The 22,261-nt window shown below is 47.5% G+C and overlaps 1 protein-coding gene across 1 annotated transcript in view; it reads left to right on the top strand.

Annotated features, from left to right (window-relative positions):
* The first annotated feature begins 2,539 nt into the window (after positions 1–2,539).
* Positions 2,540–22,261, top strand: part of DHX16 (DEAH-box helicase 16) — a 103,283-nt gene continuing 83,561 nt past the window's right edge. The window contains exon 1 of the mRNA XM_081935552.1: positions 2,540–2,550. The gene's annotated coding sequence lies outside the window, so the exon portion shown is untranslated. The remainder of the gene's footprint in view (positions 2,551–22,261) is intronic.

Genomic DNA, 22,261 nt, shown 5'->3' on the forward strand with positions numbered 1-22,261 from the left:
GAACAAGTAACGTGTACAAAAGTTATTCTGTCCCTTTTCCAACTTTAATCAGAATTTGTTGTTAGTTGTGAAGTTGTGTCCGAACCATCGCGACCCCATGGACAACGTTCCTCCAGGCCTTCCTTTCCTCTACCATCCTCTGGAGTCCATTTAAGCTCACACCTACTGCTTCGGTGACTCCATCCAGCCACCTCATTCTCTGACGTCCCTTTCTTCTTTTGCCCTCCATCTTTCCCAGCATCAGGCTCTTCTCCAGGGAGTCTTTCCTTCTCATTAGATGGCCAAAGTACTTGAGTTTCATCTTCAGGATCTGGCCTTCTAAAGAGCAGTCAGGGTTGATCTCCTCTAGGACTGACCGGTTTGATCGCCTTGCAGTCCAAGGGCCTCGCAGGAGTCTTCTCCAGCACCATAGTTCAAAGGCCTCCATTCTTTGGCACTCAGCCTTTCTTATGGTCCAACCTTCACAGCCATACATTTCAACTGGGAAAACCATAGCCTTGACTATACACACTTTTGTTGGCAGGGTGATGCCTCTGCTTTTTAGTATGCTGTCTAGATTTTACTGCTAAATATGTAACATCCTACATATACTGGTGCTTCTCAACTTACGACCACGATTGAGCCAAACATTTATGTGGCTAAGTGAGACAAATGAGTTTTGCCCCATGTTATGACCTTTCTTGCCACAGTTGTTGAGTGAATCACTGCAGTTGTTATGTTGGTATGTTGTTATGTCAAGTGAATCTGGCTTCCCCATTGACTTAGCTTCCCAGAAAGTTGCAAAAGGTGATCACATGACCCTAATACGAAGTAACCGTCATAAATATGAGTCCGTTGCCAAGTGTCTGAATTTTGATCACATGACCTTGAGGATGCCGCAATGGTTGTAAGTGTGAAAAATGGTCATAGGTCACTTTTTTCAGTGCCTTTGTAACTTCGGTCACTAAATGAACTATTGTAAGTTGAGGGCTACCTGTAGTTTGTTGAGTCATAGCTTTTGAGATAAGTAGAGCCAATTTTACTCCATTTTTAGGTAAGCTGGAAGCCAGCTGACCAGTGGTAGGATTCAATTTTTTTTACTACTGGTTCTGTGGGCGTGGCTTGGTGGGCGTGGCAGGGGGAGGATACTGCAAAATCCCCATTTCCTCCTGATCAGCTGGGACTCGGGAAGCAGAGAATAGATGGGGGCGGGGCCAGCCAGAGGCAATGTTCCCTCTAATTTTTTTTCAGTGTGAGCGGAAAAGTATAGTGTTTGAGCGGCACATTTTCATGCCTGAGCACCTGAATTTTTTTCACAGATGTCACCCAAGACAACAACAAAATCAGTGTTATTTGAAATTCAAAGTTATGTTTATTCAAGATACCCGCTTAATTAAAACTGTTATATAATATATGACTATGTAATATATATAGTAAGTTGAGGACTACTTGTATTCAAGTTCAATGGATGACTCTCTATGGGAAAAGGATCTATCCACATTTTCCATACTATGAATTACTTTATATGCTTCATACTTTCCCCCTTACTATCCAATAGTCTGCAGTGATATTAGCAAGTGATGAAGAAATTACCAATTGATGTAGATTAGCAATTGGGGTACATAAAGAAACAAACCTATTATTTATTGAGTTGCATGTATACAACATTTATATATTGGCTGGCTGTAAAATATATTTAACCATTTGTTTTTATATGTTGATCCAAGAACTGGAACCATTTGCTGTATCAATACTATGGATGGTATCACCTAGCTGACCATGGCTGACCCCCCCAAAACTAGTAGAACAAACTGCCAAAACAAACTACATGGAGGTTAGCCAATTTGAACTTGCTAAAGAAATCTGATCAGTCACCTTTGAGAGGATGAACCAACAGAAAATAAAGTTGGTTTTCAATATATTAAATGGCTCATTTAATATACAGCCTTTTCATACGCAAATGATATAATAATGCATGGAATGTGTGATGAAATGTTGATTTGTAAGTACTAATTTTCAGACTTTCAGACAAAGATGCATAAAAGAGGCAAACCAATACATTCGGTCAGTTTCCTGTTTCCTGAAAATTATCCCTTTCTTCTCTGGTGCCATTGGTAAAAAAAACAGAAGACTAATTCAAAGCATTTAAAAAGGAAATAGATAATGACAGCATGCAAGTGTCAGCAAAGCCTTCCCCTGATAGATAAGGGAAAGAGGTATATGACCCTACACTTTCAGAATCAAACAGAAAGAAATCCCCTCCCAGACTAAATGTGTGTGTGTGTGTGTGTGTGTTACGCGCCTATACTTTCCAATAGATATGTGCAACAGACCGATCAGTAACCTGAAATCCAACCGCTTCCCCAAAGGCAGAGTGCTCTGATGTGCTTCCAGCAGCCCTTCGGGGCCGGTGGTCCTGTTCACAGTTATAACAAGGAAGCCCCTCTCCGTTAAGTGGAGATTATGTTCAGGAAAACAAGACTCGCCGCCTGCCTTACACGCTTAGAGCTTTAAAAGCAGTCCTGGATAGACGCCAATAAGTGACGGGGGCTGCAGGTGCCGGGCGATTGAAGCGCTCTGCTCTACCCAGAGGGAAAGAGGAGGCAACCACCAGGAGCAGCCCCAGCGCTCGCCAGGCCACACGGCAAAATGGATGCAACGCGCCCATCCGAACTGAGACACAAGCTGCCGCCGCAATTCCCTCTCCACCGCCCCTCCCTCCCTCCCATCCATCGCGCATTTCCTTCTGCGGAGGCCGAGTCTATCCCCGAGGGCCCGGGAGACACTTATTATTCATGACCGCCTTTAAGTTGCTCATGCAGTGATTGGCTGGGCCTGCTGAAAGACAGAACTGGCAGCCACTCCGCGACAAGCTTGAACGGAGACAGGGGTTGCTGCCGGTGGTGGTGGCGGCGGCGGGTGGGGGTGGGGGTTACCTGCCCAGCTTGTTGATTCCTCTTGGTCCTGAATTGAATGGTGTCATTTCGGCTTCGTTGCTCTCCCCGGCTGGGTAGTTACGTTTCGGGGGAGGAAGGCAGCTGGCAGAGCCGAGGATTTGGCTCTGGATTCATCATGCTAAAAAACACTGCGCGGAAGTTGGAAGCTACTGCGCGGTGTTTTCTTTTCAAGTGCGCGCTAGCGCAGCCGCGCAGCTTAGAGGGAACGTAGGCCAGAGGTTGTATTTGCCGGTTCTCCAAACTACTCAAAATTTCCACTAATGGTTCTCCAGAACTGGTCAGAACCTGCTGAATACCACCTCTGAAGCTGACTTTCTGAGAATTGTAAAAACTTATCTGAAAAAAGAATTGAGTCAGATAACCAAGAGCAAGGATCCATTTCAGAAAATTCATAGTAGTGGGGGGGGGGGGAGTTTTTTTCATCATGTAAGTACAATCCAGACCATAAAAGGGCATTTATTTTGTTTGGACTCTGGCAGTCATCTATTTTCTGGGTTAGCGAAACATTCAGTCCCAAAGAGCAAACAAATCTAAACAGAATCTCCTTGTCTCTGAACTTACTGAGTGAGAGAGAAGTTGATAAAGCAAATTCACCATGGTACTCGGTTCTTACAGCTTGTAGGCTTAATGAAAAAGAAAATACAACTAGGATTCCAAGCTGCACCAAGGGGAACAAGTGCAAAATTGCAAATTTGGAAAGTCATACTAGACAAAGAATGGAATCCAGGGTAAAGTCAATGCTGTGGCGAAATGCAACTGTGCATAGGAACTGGATGGACTTTCATATCACCGAGAATACTCTTATATTTAATGGATTTACAAATATGCTTTGATTAATCAGATTTTCATTATACCTCATTGCAGAGATCAGGATGATGACAAACTGGGGAAAAAGTCATGTCTCCAAAAGCAAGTAATCGAACCCCCCCCCCCCCAATTACCATAATTTATGAAATCCATTTCTCCCTAGCTGGGTTTTTATTATTCTTTATCTCATTTGTTGACAATTTTCCGTCCTATTGTCCTTTGGATGTGTTTAGTTTAAGATCCCATAATTCCCAGCCAATGCAAGACCTTTATTAGATCTGTAGTCTAATATCTGGAGAATACTTGGTTGAGGAAGGTTGCCTCTCATGACCTAAATGATTGAGAATCTCCATAGACAAGACATCACAAAGATCATCCAGCCTTCTGCATTTTGCAAAAAAAAAAACCAATCATTTGTGAGAAGTGGTTGTCCAATCTATATACTACTAAGACTCTTATATCTCTAACCTTTAACTGAATGAAACAGTGTACCATAGGACAAAGGGTTTTGAACCAAGGTACCTCAACTGGTACCACATAGTAAAGAGCAGAGACTTCACCCTGCCACCAAAAGTGTGTATAGTCAGGGCTATGGTTTTCCCAGTTGCAATGTATGGTTGTGAAAATTGGACCATAAGGAAGGCTGAGCGCCAAAGAATGGAGGCCTTTGAACTTTGGTGCTGGAGAAGACTCCTGCGAGTCCCATGGACTGCAAGACGATCAAATCGGTCAGTCCTAGAGGAGATCAACCCTGACTGCTCTTTAGAAGGCCAGAATCTGAAGATGAAATTCAAATACCTAGGCCACCATTGAGAAGGAAGGACTTACTAGAAAAGAGACTAATGCTGGGAAAGATTGAGGACAAAAGAAGAAGGGGAAGACAGAGAATGAGGAGGCTGGATGGAGTCACTGAAGCAGTCGGTGTGAGCTTAAATGGACTCCAGGGGATGGTAGAGGAAAGGAAGGCCTAGAGCAGTGATGGCGAACCTATGGCACGCGTGCCCCAGGTGGCATGCGTAGCCATTTGTCAGGGCACACGACGCGCTGCCCTGTCAGCTGGCCAGCACGCATGCGCACGCTGGCCAGCTGAATTCACCTTTTTAAAAGCCATTTTTCGCCCTCCCCAGGGCCTCCGGAGGCTTTAGGGACTACGTTCCCTCTAAGGTGTGCGGCTGCGCTAGCGCGCAGGTGGCAAGAAAACACCGTGCAGCAGTTTTCAACTGCCGCGCAGTGATTTCTATTGCCACAGGCTTTGGAAGCTGGGGAGGTCCTTTGCAGGCAGCTAGAACGGGCCGCCTGCAAAGGACTTCCCCAGACTTGCTTTGAGGAGCACAGGGCGACTGAGGCTAGTTGTGAAGCCCCAAAGCCCCCACCGCCACCGGAAGAACTGCTGCCACCTCCTCCTCCTCCTCCTCTAACAGGCAGCACTGCCGGATTTGCCGCCCGGCGCTGCGGCTGAGATGAAGCCGCCAAAGCTCCAGCCGGCATCTCCGCGCGTGGCAGCGGCACCTCCCCTCCGCTCGGAGCAGCTGAGCTCAGTCAGCGCTGGGTTACCCCTGCCCCCTCCTCCTCCTCCGCCGTGCTTTTGAGGAGCCATGAGGCTGCAGGAGCCAGTAGGAAGGCGGGGGGGGAGCAGGGGAAAAAAAGCCTCATGGCTCCTCAAAAGCACGGAGGAGGGGGAGGGGGCAGAGGTAACCCAGCGCTGAGCTCAGGAGCAAATCTGGTGATTCTGTTGGAGGAGGAGGAGGAGGAGGTAGCAGCAGTTATTCTGGTGGCAACTCGTACTCGTCGGCATCTTCAGCAGAAGCCCTGCCCACAATGAAGAAAGCAAAGATGGAGCAGATCCACGCAGATGACGTCGCTGCAACATGACTGGAGGAGGAATTCTGGGAGTTGAAGTCCACAAGTGTTAAAGCTGTCAGGTTTTTTTTCTAGGGGTGGAAGGGTCTTGTAACTTGACAGCTTTAAGACTTCCATGCTTCAAATGCCAGAGTTCCTGAGCCAACAGGACTGGAGGAGAAATTCTGGGAGTTGAAGTCCACAAATCTTAAAGCTGTCAGGTTTGAAGACCCCTGGGGTTTTTTTTCCCTAAAGGGTTAGGGGTGCAAGGGTCTTGTAACTTGACAGCTTTAAGAGTTGCGTGCTTCAAATGCCAGAGTTTCTGAGCCAACATTTTGGTTGCTAAGCAGGAGCGTTGTTAAGTGATACTGATATTATATAACACTTTGAATTAAGCGGGTACCTTGAAGAAACATAACTTTGAGTTTCAAATAATACTGATTTCGTTGTTGTCTTAGGTGACATCTGTGAAAAAAATTCGGGTGCTCAGGCATGAAAATGTGCCGCTCAAACACTATACTTTCCTGCTCACATCGAAAAAAAATTAGAGGGAACATTGTTTAGGGACCGTCCGGAGGCTTCAGGGACCGTCCGGAGGCTTCCTTGATGTCTTCGGAGCACTTAAAACGACCCTCCAAGCAAACCGGAAGTCACTTCCGGTTTGCTCGGAGGGTCGTTTTAAGTGTTCCGAAGGCTTCAGGGAAGCCTTTGGACGGTCTCCCTGAAGCCTCCGGAGGGCCTCCGGGGAGGCGGGGGAGGCTCTTTTCGCCCTCCCCAGGCTCCTATAAAGCCTCTGGAGCCTGGGGAGGGCGAAAAAAGCATGTAAAAATGGGGGGTCGCGCCTAGTGCGCGCATGCGCACTGGGGGGGTCGCACATTGCACTATGGGTGCGGCACGCCTGCACATGACCCCCCTGCGCTCCCCCCACTTGTGGCACGCAAGCCAAAAAAAGTTCGCCATCTCTGGCCTAGAGGAACATTGCCCATGGGGTCGCGATGGGTCGGACACAACTTTGCAACTAACAACAACAACTTCAACTGGGCTAACTTATGGAATGTGTCCAATATCTGGGACCCATGACAATAGTGGAATTGAAATTTGGCAAATTTTATAAAACTCTTTGCAACATAGAAAGGCTCATAAAGCATTTTATGAATAATACAAAATGTAAAACATTTCTTGTGATCAATTCCTGAAGTTTGACTGTGGTATACAGTTCAGCACGGGCTACTTTCAAGGCAGATACATCTGTGAAAATATACCTGATTTTTTTTTTCTAAGTACATTAGAAACTCTGCTATCGTCGAAGGCAGTGAATCTGGTAAGGAAATATCTCTGGATGAAGGAATGACCCAAAAGGTCACAAGTTGTCTAGTCTCTTTTTAAAAATCTCCGGAGATGGGAAATCCACCGCTCCTGTAGGCAAAATATTCTATTCTTATTCTTATACACATCAACAGGAAGGTTTTTTTCTATATTTAAACAAAATCTACATAGCTGCAACTTCTGTTATTTCTGGTCTGTGTGTCTGTGACCATATAGTTCCTTGTAATTTCCCTTTATGTAATTGAACTAATTGTCTCTCTGAAATGACAGGAATTTTCCACCTTATTTATAGTGAATTCATTAAGGAAACGTCTCTTGGTATGATTTAAAATATTTTTTCCCGGGGTTCCTGCCACCTGAACTATTATGGCATTTATGACAAAAGACAGGATAAGATGATGATGATGGCAACTCACTTTTTATTTCGTGATTGTTGACATCTATCTTCCCTTCATTTCTTGGCTTCCCCATTCTCTCTCCAATGCCGTGAGCTGAATGATATCAGTCAGTTATCTGACTGACAAAATCTGGTTTTGAGTAGCATTAGTCACTTGTGCATTAATACTTGACTAGTATTAGCCAAATCTGGTTTCAAATAGCATTAGTCACTTGTGCAAGTGGGAAATTGTGCAATTGCTGTCACCTTTCCGCTTGGCTCAATTATCAATGTACTGTAGATTCTCCAGTCTTTCTGGGAAAATCTGCTTGCTCAAAAGCAAATTCTCAGATGTGCCTCATCTTGCGTAGATACTTTACAGAAAGACCTCAAGTTGATGACTATCATGGAGGCTGCCATTACGTGATCAATCTGAGTTTACAATGTTTCTGTGGTGTTGTTAAGACAATGCTGCAGTCATTAAATGAAAGCCGCGGTTATTAAGCAAACCAATGGTTTGCTACCGATGCAGTTTTGCCACAAACCAGAAGTAACTGCCACTTTCTGGCAAAACCATTGTAAAATGCAGTCAGGTGACCACGGGATGCTGCAAAAGGCCATAAATGCATCTGTGTTGCTGAGCGCCTGACGTGCGGGTCATGTGACTATGGGAGGGCACCCACTGGGACTTTGGGTCTCAACCATAAATCCTCTTTTTCGGGTCCATCATAACTTCAAATAGTCGCTAAGAGACCAGTTGTAAGTTGGGAACTAACTGTATTGCAGGCAAGAAAGAAGCCAGCGACCACAGAAGATATATCTCTTGCAGAATACAACAGTCACTATCTCTGTCTGTGCGTATGTGTGTGAGAGAGAAAAGGTGTGAATGTTTCAGGCTTGAAAGTCTTTCTTGACCTTTATTTGGGTCATTTTCTTCAAGGACAGAGAAGGCGCTGGAATTTATTGACATAATAATTCTCAACAGTCTGGGAAACGCGGCTCCTTGTTCTATCAGCTTTACTCTTTTTACTGCATTGTGATTTCCAACAACTACTTTTAAATAGTTTAGAGTTTCCAAAAGTTTATACAAATCAACGTTCATGTACTGTCTATATAGTAACATATAACAGAATAAAAGAGTTGGAAGGGACCTTGGAGGTATTTTAGTCCAGCCCCCTGCTTAGGCAGGAAACCCAATACTATTTCAGACAATGGTTATCCAATCTCTTCTTAAAATCTTCCAGTGCTGGATCATTCACAACTTCTGGAGGTAAGTTGTTCCACTGATTAATTGTTCTAACTGTCAGGAAAGTTCTCCTTAGTTCTAGGTTGCTTCTCTCCTTGATTAGTTTCCACCCATTGCTTCTTGTTCTACCCTCAGGTGCCTTGGAGAATAGTTTGACTCCCTCTTCTTTGTGGCAACCCCTGAGATATTGGAACAATGCTATCATGTCTCCCCTAGTCCTTCTTTCTCTTAAGCTAAACATACCCAGTTCCTGCAACCGTTCTTCATATGTTTTAGTCTCCAGTCCCCTAATCATCTTTATTGCTCTTCTCTGCACTCTTTCTAGAGTCTCCATAGCTTTTATACATTGTGGCGACTAAAATCAATGTCATTGATTACATGTTAATTTTAACTTATTTTAAATGTATTGTCTTTTAAATTCGGTTTGTTTTTTTGGATATGTATCTAATTTTTTTTTAACTTTTGGGATGTGTGTTTTTTTAATGTTGTACGCTGCCCTGAGTCCTTTTGGAGAAGGGCGGCATATAAATCCAAATAAACAAACAAACAAACAAACAAACAAAGCAAATACAAATCTTCTTGTGGTCTGTTTAGGGTTTTTTTAAGCTCTGGGAGAGAGGGGGAAAAGTCAGATTATATCACAAACAGACATATTCTCTTTACCATAAATAACCACTCATTCATATATTACAAAATAAACTCTTTGGATTTTAAGGTTGGAAACATTTCTCTATCTTAATTTGATACTAGGATACTCCTTATGTATACCAAGGATCATGCTTTTTAAAATAAAAACATATATGGTTTTGTATTGTGGTTTCATTGCGGGCATGACTTTTTATAGGATATAATGGACCCATAGGTAAAGGTAAAGGTTCCCCTCGCACATAGTGCTAGTCGTTCCTGACTCTAGGGAGCGGTGCTCATCTCCGTTTCAAAGCCGAAGAGCCAGCGCTGTGTGAAGATGTCTCAGTGGTCATGTGGCCAGCATAACTAAACACCGAAGGAGCACGAAATGCTGTTACCTTCCCACCAAAGTGGTCCCTATTTTTCTACTTGCATTTTTACAAGCTTTCGAACTGCTATTTTGGCAGAAGCTGGGACAAGTAATGGGAGCTCACTCCAGGGGTGGGTTTCTGCCAGTTCTAACCTCTTCTATAGAAGAGGTTCCACAAATCTACTGTGCCGTTTAGAACCGGTTCCAGCTCCCTCCCTCCGCCCGTCCACACCACGCTTGCCCCGCTCACTGATTGCTTGGCTCACCAATCACCCCGCCCGCCTCTGAGTCCTATCTAAACTTTAAAGTCTTAAAGCTGTCAAGTTTGAACACCCCTGGGGTTTTTTTTCCTAAAGGTTAGGGGTGCAAGGGCCTTGTTCCTGAGCCAACATGACTGGAGGAGGAATTCTGGGAGTTGAAGTCCACAAGTCTTAAAGCTGTCAAGTTTGAACATCCCTGGGTTTTTTTTCCTAAAGGGTTAGGAGTGCAAGGGTCTTGTAACTTGACAGCTTTAAGACACGTGTGCTTCAAATGCCAGAGTTGCTGATCCAACATATTGGTTGCTAAGCAAGAGCGTTGTTAAGTGAGTTTCACCACATTTTACAAGTTGGCCACACCCACCCAACCACATGACTGCCAAGCTGCTCTCACTCGGTCACATAGCTGGCAAACCACTCCCACCCGGTCACATGGCTGGCAAGCCACTCCCACAAAGCAGGCCACACCTACAGAAGAGATTCTAAAAAAATTTGAAACCCACCACTGGCTCACTCCATTACACAGCGCTTGGGATTCAAGCCGCTGAACTGCCTACCTTTCTGATCGACAAGCTCAGCATCTTAGCCACTGAGCCAGTGCGTCCCTTCAATGGACCCATAATGCAACCATTTTAAGACTTGTTATCTCCCAGTTATCTCCCACTGAAGCATCTACCATATTAATACCATCACTAACCAGAGACAACTTTTTAAAAATTAATGATTAATATTGAAAACAAATAAGTTTTCCCCCTCCTTTTTTTCATTTGTTCTTCAAGTGAGTGGCAACCACTTTAACAAATCCCTGAACATTTCTTAGCAAGGTTTCAGGAGTGGTGTGCCCTTGCCTCCTTCATAGGGCTGAAAGAGACTGACTGGCTCAAGGTCACCAGTTGGCTTTCTGCCTAAGGCAAGACTAGAACTCGCCCTCTCCCAATTTCTAGCCTGGTACCACTACTGTACATCAAACTGGCTCTTCCTCCCCACCCCTGCCCCTTAAGAAACTATCCCAATTTTATACCAATTTTCTAAATAAATATCAGTGAAATAGTTCACTAGTACTAAAGCAATTGTTTGCTCTTACTGGCAAACCTATTCACTGCCAGTAAAGACAATAGTTCCATCTGCATATAGGGGTTGTTTCTAATTTCACATGTTTTCCCACGATTCTATGCTCTTTGGGAAGCGGAGTGCGCTATCAGCTCAACACATGTCCCAGAGGAAATATGACGAAGAGAATTTCGCAGCATTTCCTCAAGAGCTGCAGAGCAGAAGGTTTCCTATTGGCAAAAACGTCTGCTTCATCATCTGCTTGAGTGGGGTGGGGGGGGTTGGACTCACTAGACCTACAAGGTCCCTTCCAACACTTTTCTTCTGTATCTGTATCTAGTCTGTATCCGGAGATTCTCAATCATCCAGGTCATGGTTGTCGCAAAGGTGCTTTTTCAAAAGGCCAGTGGACTTTCTTTGTTTTTCATGTTCATGAACTGAAGAAGCTTTTTGGGTGAGAAGCGAAATGTCTCCAACGAAAAACAACACACGTCCACTTGCCTTTTGAAAAAGCACTTTGGGGACTTGTTAGATATTAGCATATATCAAGGCAAGTCTCCTCTCTGGTCCGCTGCTACAGCGGGAAACAGGTATCGTTCTGATTGGTCAAGGGGCGTACCCGATCCCTATAAAAGGGGAATCCTCCGCCCACAGAGCAAGCTGGATCACTATTACTACTAATAAAGAGCTGTTAAGTCACTTCGTGTCCGCAGTCTGTTCTCTCGTTGCCCAGATCCAACATTGGCGACGAGGGTGGGATCGAGAGACAGATAGGACGAAGAACGCTACCTCCAGAATCTCCGGATTTGATCCAGCCTAGGAATTCGGCAGAAATTCCGGCAGCCATCTCAGGTCACCGCAGCGCGGCAAATTCAAACGAGAGAAGATGGCGATGCACACTCCTCCTGCTCCATTCGACCCAGCGAACGACGAATGGGAAGCCTTCATGATTTGTTTCGAGTGTTTTCTCGAAGCGAACGAATACACGGGGATCACCGACGCCCGGAAGAAAAACATCTTCCTCGGCTACTGCGGAAAAGAAGTCTTCAACACGGCCAGAGACCTCACCGCGCCTACTCCAATACAGGCTGTATCGTGGACGGCGTTGCAACAGGCTCTACAAACTCATTACGCGCCAAAACCTTCCCGCCATGTTTGCCGCAAGGAATTCAACACGCGGAACCAGAAGGCGGGAGAATCCATCAATCAATATGTTGCAGCCCTGCGTAAAGCAGCAACTCACTGCGAGTTCAGGGATCTGGACGAGCACATCTTAGCGCAGCTCATCTGTGGGTTAAGAGACATTTCACTACAAAAGAAGCTGTTGGCAAACCCGAATTTAACCCTACAGATAGCGCTAAACGAAGCAAGAGCGTCAGAGTCAGCAGAGAAATCATCGGTAACCATACAACGAGGTTTCAGCGTAAACCAGCCAGCACCAAGGCAGACCAGAGTGCACTACGAGGACACAAGCCCCGACTACGAGGATCCCGAGTTCGAGGACAGTCACCTGATGCAGAGCAGTCACTTGAGGCCTGGGGGGAGACCTGGATCCCGTTTGCCGCCCTGCGCAAGCTGCGGAGGGAATCACCCCAGGTCTACTTGTAGGTTCAGGAATGTTGTTTGTTCGCACTGCAACAAACTTGGGCACATCGCACGAGTGTGCCGGAGCGGAGTCCCTGCCTCACGGCAGCCACCCATGTACCGCCAACAGAAGCCCAACCCAGGGGCTTGGCGAAATCAAAAAGGGCGCCCAGAGAGAAATCCACAAGTGTTTACCCAGAGAGAAAGTTCCCAAAGAGCTGAGCGAGCGTATCCCCAGAGAGATTACTCACAAGGAGCTGAGCGAGCGTATCCCCAGAGAGACTACACGCAAAGAGCTGAGAGAGCGTTCTATCAAGACGCTCAACGAGAGTATTTTCAGGATATAGATGGTGAGATAGAGTTGACCCAGAGAGAGGAGTTGCGAACGTATCTCACCACGATAAATCAGGTCCGCCCCAAGCGGCCCAAAAGGCTGAGAGTCACAGTCCTCTTGGAGGGCTCACCTTGCGAGCTAGAAGTTGACACAGGATCAACCCTGACGATCATTTCATGGGCATCCATGAAACAGGCTATCCCTAGCCTCAGAAAGAGCCAACTACGCGCTCCAGACGTCCTGCTACGAGACTACCAGGGGAACCAAGTCCCCATCGTGGGCCAAGGCACATTCCAGATCCGTTTCAAGGACATCGTAGCCCAGCTGCCCGTGACCATCGCCAGCGCGCCATTACAGAACCTTCTGGGGCTTGATTGGTTTGAAGCCCTGGGGTTAGAAGTCACCGGAATCAACGCCGTGGAAAACAGCAGCGCTGAACAGATTTTTAAGGAGTTCGAGGATGTGTTCAGCCCCGGTCTTGGTAAGTATGTGGGTAAACCGATATCATTCAGTTTAGACCCCAAAGTGGCGCCAATCCGACTTAAACCGAGACGAGTGCCTTTTGCACTCCGCCCAAAAATAGATAAGGAAATAGATAAGTTAGTGGAGCAAGGAATCCTTGAGCCGGTGGATCACGCGCGCTGGGAAACACCCATCGTGACCCCAGTCAAACCAGACGGGTCAGTCCGCATCTGCGCGGACTATAAATGCACAATTAATGTCGCGCTACAACAGAGCGCATATCCTGTGCCTGTAGTACAGCACTTATTGCACTCGTTGGGGCCAGGAAAGGTATTTGCTAAATTAGACATGGCACAAGCTTACCAGCAACTGCCAGTTGATAGCGCCACAGCGGAGGCCCAAACTATAGTGACGCATAGAGGAGCATTCAAATGCAACCGGCTACAATTCGGTGTGAGTATTGCCCCAGGATTGTTCCAGAGCATCATGGAACGACTTTTGCAAGGGATACCGGGAGTCGTCCCCTATTTTGACGACATCTTGGTGTCCGCTGCAAACGAGGAGCAATTAAATAAAAGAGTCAGAACTGTTTTGGCCAGAATCAGAGAAAAGGGTCTACGCCTCAAAAAGGAAAAATGCCAAATTAACGTGCCTAGCGTAGAATTCCTGGGTTATAGAATCGATGGTCAGGGAATACACCCCACTTCAAAGAAAATTAAGGCGATCCAGGACGCCCCCACACCATGAAATCAGACCGAGTTGCAGGCCTTCCTCGGACTACTTAACTTCTACAGCGTTTTTCTGAGGCAGAAGGCGACCGTTGCTAAGCCACTACACCGTCTACTCCAGAGGAACGCACCATGGAAATGGGGACGATCCGAAGCTGCAGCTTTCGCCGGAGTAAAGCGCCTGCTCACCACTGACTCACTGCTTGTCCAATACAGCCAGACCCTACCGCTGGTATTGACCTGCGACGCATCACCCTTCGGAGTTGGAGCAGTCCTCAGCCACAGGATGCCCGACGGAAAAGAAGCACCCATCGCCTTCTACTCCAGGACTCTTTCATCGGCCGAAAGGTATTACAGCCAAATGGACAGGGAAGCGCTGGCTGCTGTAGCTGGAGTAAAACGTTTCCACGAATACCTCTACGGCCGCGATTTTGAACTGATTACGGATCACAAACCGCTGTTGGGACTTTTGGCGGGAAACCGCCCCACTCCGGTCTCCCTTTCTCCACGCGTGACCAGGTGGACTGTTTTCCTGGCTGCGTACTCATACAAATTGATTCATCGACCGGGCTCCACTCTCGGACATGCAGACGCACTCAGCCGTTGCCCATTACCTGACATTCTGCCAGACCCCACTCCAGAAGTACCGGTATTGCTCATTGACTGTTTGGACTCTGGACCGGTTTCTTCATATGACGTTGCAAGTTTCTCCTCTAAAGACAATTTAATAAAGCAAGTTCAAACTTGGGTTTGGAGGGGGTGGCCGAAGGGAAACGTGAGCCCGGAATTCAAAGTGTTTTGGTCAAAACGGGACGAACTCTCAGTGTTACAAGGTTGCTTATTGTGGGGGGATCGAGTTGTTATTCCGTATGCTTTACGTAGGAATGTATTAGATGCTTTACATGTGGGTCATCCGGGGATTGTTAGGATGAAGGCGTTAGCAAGAAGTTACGTTTGGTGGCCAAACATGGACAAAGAAATAGAGGAGTGGGTGGCCACTTGCGACCCATGCCAGGAATCGAGACCAGCACCCCCGGAAGCGCCCGCCACAGAATGGGAGAAACCTAAAGCACCCTGGTCGCGAATACACATCGACTTCGCAGGGCCATTCCAAGGTCAGACTTTCCTTATAGTTGTGGATGCATACTCAAAATGGCTAGAAGTAGTCCTAATGACTTCAACCACGGCAGAGGCAGTCATTAAGGTTCTACGGCGACTTTTCGCCACCCATGGCCTGCCCGACCTCCTGGTCTCCGATAACGGGCCCCAGTTCACGGCCATGCAATTTGAGACATATCTAGCAGGTCAGGGAATTTGGCACGCCCTCGTCGCGCCATTCCATCCGGCATCAAATGGACAGGCGGAGAGAATGGTGCGATTCGCAAAAGAGGCCCTCGCTAGGATGGGTCCATGTGATTGGCAAACACGCATTGACCATTACCTCTTAATTCAGCATATTACCCCTAGCGCAACGACGGGTAGGAGCCCCGCTGAACTACTCATGGGCCGCCGTTTACGGTCTCACCTGGACCGTCTTCACCCAAATTACTCTGCCACAGCTCCCCCAGACTCCACAAGCAAAATTCGGTCTTTTAGCATAGGGGATTCCGTATACGCCCACAACTATGCAGGGGGAACATTGTGGATGCCGGCAAAGATCATTGGCATCACGGGTCCACGATCGTATCTGCTGGAGCTGGAAGATGGGCAGAACTGGAAAAGGCACATCGATCAACTTCGGGGTCGCCTAGCACACTCAGACCTTCGAAACGAAGACGAGATTTTCCTGCCTACAGAAAGTCAGCCACGCGAGAGCCCCATCATAGAAAACTACGACACCTGCGAACCGAGCTCGGAACAAGAAAGCAAGCACGAAGCAGAGCAACCCCCAGACAACGCAACCGAGCAGACTCCGGAACGCCCCAGCTACGAGGGCACGAAACCTTCAGAACGTGGAACAGGAAAAGCATCCGATCCTGCAACCATTTCTGACCAACCAGAACTATGACGCTCCTCCCGAGTAAGGCAACCCCCAACATACCTAAAAGACTATGTTACCTACCACAACGTTCCGTCTAGGAGGGGAGGGGTGTTAGATATTAGCATATATCGAGGCAAGTCTCCTCTCTGGTCCGCTGCTACAGCGGGAAACAGGTATCGTTCTGATTGGTCGAGGGGCGTACCCGATCCCTATAAAAGGGGAATCCTCCGACCACAGAGCAAGCTGTATCACTATTACTACTAATAAAGAGCTGTTAAGTCACTTCGTGTCCGCAGTCTGTTCTCTCGTTGCCCACATCTAACAGGACTTCTGCTTCATCCCACTTCCCATCTCTTAAATGTTTCCCATTCATCTTTCTTTTGCAGCCACTTGCCCTCAATTTTCTGGTTGCCCCAATCAACCCTCAATTTTTGGAAGGTCCGGAGACCACACAAGAGCACGCCCCATTCTTGCATGTCTTCCAGCGCCTCCGAAAATGACACGAGAATGGAGCTTGCTTTTAGTTATGGGGTGTTGATGACTGCCTGTGTATCACCTAAAATGATGTGGGTTGTCACCTTTGAAATGTGTATTGTAAGTTCACCGTGACTGATCTAGAAGCATTTGAAAGAGCAGGAACTTTTCAGATACAAGCGTGGGTGGAGAGAAGACTTGTGAGACTGAGAAGATGGATCCAAGCAAGCCTATGAATACATGAATACATCCTTGACTTATGACCACAACTGAGTCCAAATTTCTGTTGTTAAGTGAGACATTTGTTAAGTGAGTTTTGCCCCATTTTACGACCTTTCCTGCCACAGTTGTTAAGTGAATCACTATAGTTGTTAAGGTAGTGACACAGTTACTCCAAGGTCACTTCCAACTCTGTTATTCTATTCTATTCTAAGTATGAACCAGTTGTCAAGCATCTGAATTTTGATCGCATGATCATGGCAATGCTACAAAGGTTGTGTGAAAAATTAAGTCACTTTTTCCGTGCCATTGTAACTTTAAATGGTCATTAAATGAACCTCGTAAGTCGAGGACTACCTGTAATAGGAACATATAGATGAAATATTGTTTCTTCATTCAAAATTAAATATTTTAATGTTATTTCCTCCCATAGGATTCCTGTAGGGGGAAGGTACTTCCCCCTACAGCAAGGTACTTTTAGAAATTTAATTTGGTGGCACTGTGTTTATATTTCAGTATTGCTCTCTTTGGGATATTCATTTTCAGTTCATGTCTTTCCCCCAACTAAGTCAGGGTAGCACATGGTTATTTTGATTAATATAAGTGAAACTAAATTTCCAGTTAGATGTTCACTCTTAATTTTTCTTAGAAATGAGTTCTGCACACATACAAGCCAAGGTACTATCATAGTGACATCTCTAGCTACTAGAACTGTTAGATACTTGTTCTAACTACAGTGGTTTCCACCAAGGTCCTCTGTTCCGGTGGGAACAGAGGTTTAATCCTATTGGTCGAAGGGTCTGACAGCTCCCTATAAAAGGGCTGCTGTCAGACTCAACCTTCACTTCGAAGGTGGGATTAGAAGGCAACTAGGCGAACCGAAAATAGCGTAGCAATCTAGCAAGTACATCCAGCCCGGAGCTGAACGCGGCTTCGAGCAGCCATTTTTGAGCGGCAAACTCAAAACGCTCTCTGAACACAAAATGGCCATGCACGCCCCACCGACTCCGTATGACCCATTCACCGAGCACTGGGACTTGTACATGCTACGATTTGACTGCTTCATCCAGGCAAACAACCTCATGGGCCTTTCTGAAGGCCGCAAGAAGAACATGTTCCTCGAATACTGTGGCCGGGAAGTGTTCGAGACGGCAAAAGACCTCACTGAGCCAACACTGCTGCAATCAGTCACCTGGTCTGTGCTCCAGCAAACATTGAGGAGCCATTATGCCCCCAAGCTGTCCAAGCACATTTGCCAGCATGAGTTTAACATCAGGAACCAGAAAGAGGGCGAGTCAATTAATAAGTACGTTGCGGTGCTTTGCAAGGCCGCAGCATACTGCGAATTCCGAGACCTGGACGAACTGATTCTGGACTGCATAATTTGCAGCGTGCAGGACATTAACCTACAGAGGAGGTTACTCACTAAATCTAACCTCACTCTGCAGATCGCATTGGACGAGGCCAGGTTGTCCGAATCAGCCGTCAAATCTACTGAGACACTAGCGCCAAAGCGCTCCACAAGACGCGCGAAAGAGTACACGTGTACATCACGAGGCTGCAGAGCCCGAGAGCTCAGAGGGCGAGGAAGATGACAGCTGCTTCATGCACAGTAGCCACGCCCAGCCAGCGTGCAAATTCAAACCGCGTCTCCCACCTTGCACTAGCTGCGGAGGAGACCATGCCCAATTGGCTTGCCGTTTCCGCGACGTTGTTAAGTGAATCACTGTAGTTGTTAATAATACGGTTAAGTGAATCTGGTTTCCCCAGGAACTTTGCTTGCCAGAGGGTCACACAAGATGATCACATGACTCTGGACAATGCAATTGTCATAAATATGAGCCAGAAGACCGCCCAAGCAGAAAAGAATCCATGGGTGTGCTACAATCGGGTGGGCTGATCCGGGTTCGTCCAGGTTTGGGCAAACCTCTAGCAAAGATTCTGTGTGGTTCAGCAAACCCCCAAATCCCACTCCTGGCTGGTCCTGCCTATCCCACCCTGCCCCTCCCAGGAGTCTCCACATGGCCTGTTTTGAATGCCAGGTAAGTGCAGGGCCCGAGTGGAGGCTCAGGGAAGGCAAAAAGTGGGCCTCCCAGAGGCTCTGGAACTCCAGAAATGGGCTCATTTCCGGCCTCAAGGGAGCCTCCAGAGCCCAGGGGAGGCCGTTTTCGCCCTCCCAGAGGCTCAAGGAAAGCCTCTGGAGCCCAGGGAGGGTAAAAAATGGGCCTCCCAGAAGTTCCAGATGGTCAGAAATGGGCTCGTTTCCGGCCCCCAGAGAGCCTCTGGAGTCCGAGGAGGGCGAAAACTGCCCTCCACCCACCCACCATGGTGTAGGAGACTGACTAATCCATGCCCACCATGCCCACGGATACCCAGCAAGGCAGAGAACCCATTGTTAAAAGTTTTGAAGCCCACCCCTGGCACATGCAAATGTGTCTCTTTTAAGATTTGACCTGGTGCTGTGCTGCCACGGAGACCAAAATATAACGTATTTCAGTGGTCTAGCAGTTAACAGTGGAAAGGACCAGATCAAAAGGGCAAGTTTCCTCATTCATGGAGGGATTGTATGAATTGGTCAAATGAATGAGAGGGGGGAAAAAAACCTGTATCTCAGAAGCGAAGAAGGCTGAAGTGCTCAATATTCAGAAGGCTGATTCAACATCAGGTGCCCAGATGTTTAAGGTTTTAAAGATCAGTCCTGAATATAACGGTACCCCTTACTCTGGTATGGCTTCTAGCAAGATCTTCTAGAGCCCTGGTGGTGCAGTGGTTAGAATGCAGTATTGAGGGCTACTTCTGCCGACTGCCAGCAGTTTGATTCTCACCGACTCAAGGTTGACTCAGCTTTCCATCCTTCCGAGGTCGGTGTTCTGACCCAGGCTTCCTTAGAAAGCAAAAGCAAATTCTTAGTCCCCACAAAACCTCTTTTATTTACACGACTGTGAATTCCTTTCATTCACAGTCAGCAAGGCTTATCAAACAGTCTCTCAGAGGAATGTTTATCCACACGCACTTTATCCTGTTAGGAGCGCTGCCAGATAACTAGAGTCCAAACACGGAGCATAGCAAAATTTTGCACGGAATTTCTCGCAGACAGAACTTTCCAGACCGATGAATGAATTGTTTCCTGCAAAAACCCACTCCCCGTTCATTCCTCTTTTGTTTCCTATGGGAGGGGCCAATCACTTCCAAGGTGTGGTTTTACTCTTGAGTCGACCCTGCTTTCTTAGTTGTTCTTGTCTTCTGACAGCTCTGCGCATGCACGCACTGGGAATAGGCTCCAGCTGTTCCTCTGCCTCTCTGCTGTTTAGCTCCCTCTCTGCCTCAGTTGCAGAGCCCTCGTCTGAGCTTTCCTCAGCCCTCAGGACTGGCCCATGTTCCTCCCCAACTTCCTCACTGTCCAACTCTGCTGCCAGCTCTGCAGGCCACCGATGGACCACAACAGTCAGTAAAATGAGGACCAGGGACGTGCGGTCAGGGGAGGCAGGGGAGGCAGAGCCTCACCTCTCATCATGAAATAATAATATATAATAATAATATCCATGAGGGAGTTTCATATATATAAGAGGAAGAGGAGGGAGGAGGAGGAGTGCGCGTGGGGTGGTGCCAGCTGGGCAACCGGTGGAGGCAGTTGGGTTCTCGGAAGCGCCAATAACCTTCCTGCCTTCACTGTACTTTACACGCTCCTTGCGACTGCAATAGACATCCAGAAGTGGCAGGGGCTTGATGACGTCGCCGCAGCTGCCATGTGCGGATGGACGGAGGTAGCCAGAGTGGCGCTGAGGCAGTCCGGCGGACGAGCAACCGAGGATCAGGCTGCCTGATCCTCCATCGCTCGCTCTTTCATCCGCCCGGACCTCTCGGAGCCACTCTGGTTACCTCTGTCCGGCCGCGCCCAGCAGCGACGTCAGCGACGTTATCAAGACGAAGTGGCTTGGAGGCGAAGTGCTTTTCAGTGCTTTTCTGTGCGTCTGCCGTTTAGGTAGATAGCCGGATGTCCTAAACGCCAGACGCACAGAAAAGCACTGAAAAGCAGCTGCTTTGGGGATCGCGGAGCGCAAGCCAGCGGAGCGCGCTCAGGAAGGCGGGGAATGGGATCACGTGTGCTGGAGGATGAGGCAGCCTCAGTCTCCAGCACACATGGTCCCATTCCCCGCCTTCCTGATGACGTCACCAGCCTCACCAGCCATAAACCTCACCGCACGTCACTGGAGGACACAGATGGTTGGGGACAATATGCTGACTCTATAAACTGCTTAGAGAGGGCTATAAAGCACTGTGAAGCAGTATAAGTCTAAGTGCTATTTCTATCTTCCACAATACCCACGTGCAATCATATGTGTGATAAGAGTAACTGCTAGCACCAAAAGTTTATGTTCCTCAGAAACCAGCAAACACATGTCCAAACAATCCTGGCATCAGGTGGAGAGAGATACAGCCTAGAAAGGGTTAACCTCATTTCTTAAACAGGATCTGCTGCTCCCTGATAAAAAAACGGACTGAAAGCTATTATTTCTCCTCCACAAATGCCTGAGCCAAAATGATGGCAGCCTCCGAGTCTCTCGGTTCTAAAAAAAAAAGTCTTGCCATTTCCTGTTGTTGAATTTGTATTGCTATTTTTGTGTGTCACACTAAAATTGGTGTGACGTGTTCTGCTCTACTCCCAAACTAGCGAGAAGTCACACACCACAGCAAAACATAAGCTCCTTGTATTTATGGCTTCAGAACTATAAGCAGCCCAGTTTGTGGTGTGCCATTCTTGCTCCAGAAGGAAATACCCATTATGTACACACACGGACTATGAAAAGCTCAAAAGCACGTAGGTGGCTAGCATTTTGGCAGATTGCAAATGAGGCAAAGATGTTGCAAGGCAGATGTATAAAGGGCTTTGTTTTGCCTCAGAAACGTTTTGTAATAGAAGCACACATGCTTGTAGCTCCATTACAGAGCCTTGAGTCCAGTATTAAAAGCATTTGTAGCATTGATCATTGCTGCACCATCTGTGAGTCTGTTACTACAGACCTGTTACATACTAGCTTCAACTATAGGGGTTTCCACCAAGGTCCTCTGTTCCGGCGGGAACAGAGGTTTAATCCTATTGGTTGAGGGGTCTGACAGCTCCCTATAAAAGGGCTGCTGTCAGACTCAACCTTCACTGGATTGTTCTCACTTCTTGTACTTAATAAAGAGATGTTGTTACCAGTGACGTGCGGTGAGGTTTATGGCTGGTGAGACTGGTGACTTCATCAGGAAGGCGGGGAATGGGACCACGTGTGCTGGAGGCTGAGGCTGCCTCAGCCTCCAGCACACGTGATCCCATTCCCTGCCTTCCTGAGCGTGCTCCGCCGGATCGCGCTCCGCAGTCCTCGAAAGCGACTGGGGAACGACGAGAACCTTCCTGCCTCTGCTGGACTTTGCGCGCTCCTTGCGACTGCATATTGCAGTCGCGAGGAGCGCGCGAATCCAGCAGAGGCAGGAAGGTTCTCGTCGTTCCCCAGTCGCTTTTGTGGCTTCGTCGTCCGGGAGCGGCAACAACATTTCTGCCTCCACAGCTCCCGGGCGCAGCCGGATGGAGGTAGCCAGAGTGGCGCCGAGGCAGTCCGGCGGGTGAGCGACCGAGGATCAGGCTGCCTCGCTCGCTCTAT

This window comes from Natrix helvetica, assembly GCF_964273705.1.
Source record: "Natrix helvetica genome assembly, chromosome: 1".
Classification (NCBI taxonomy): Eukaryota; Metazoa; Chordata; class Lepidosauria; order Squamata; family Natricidae; genus Natrix; species Natrix helvetica.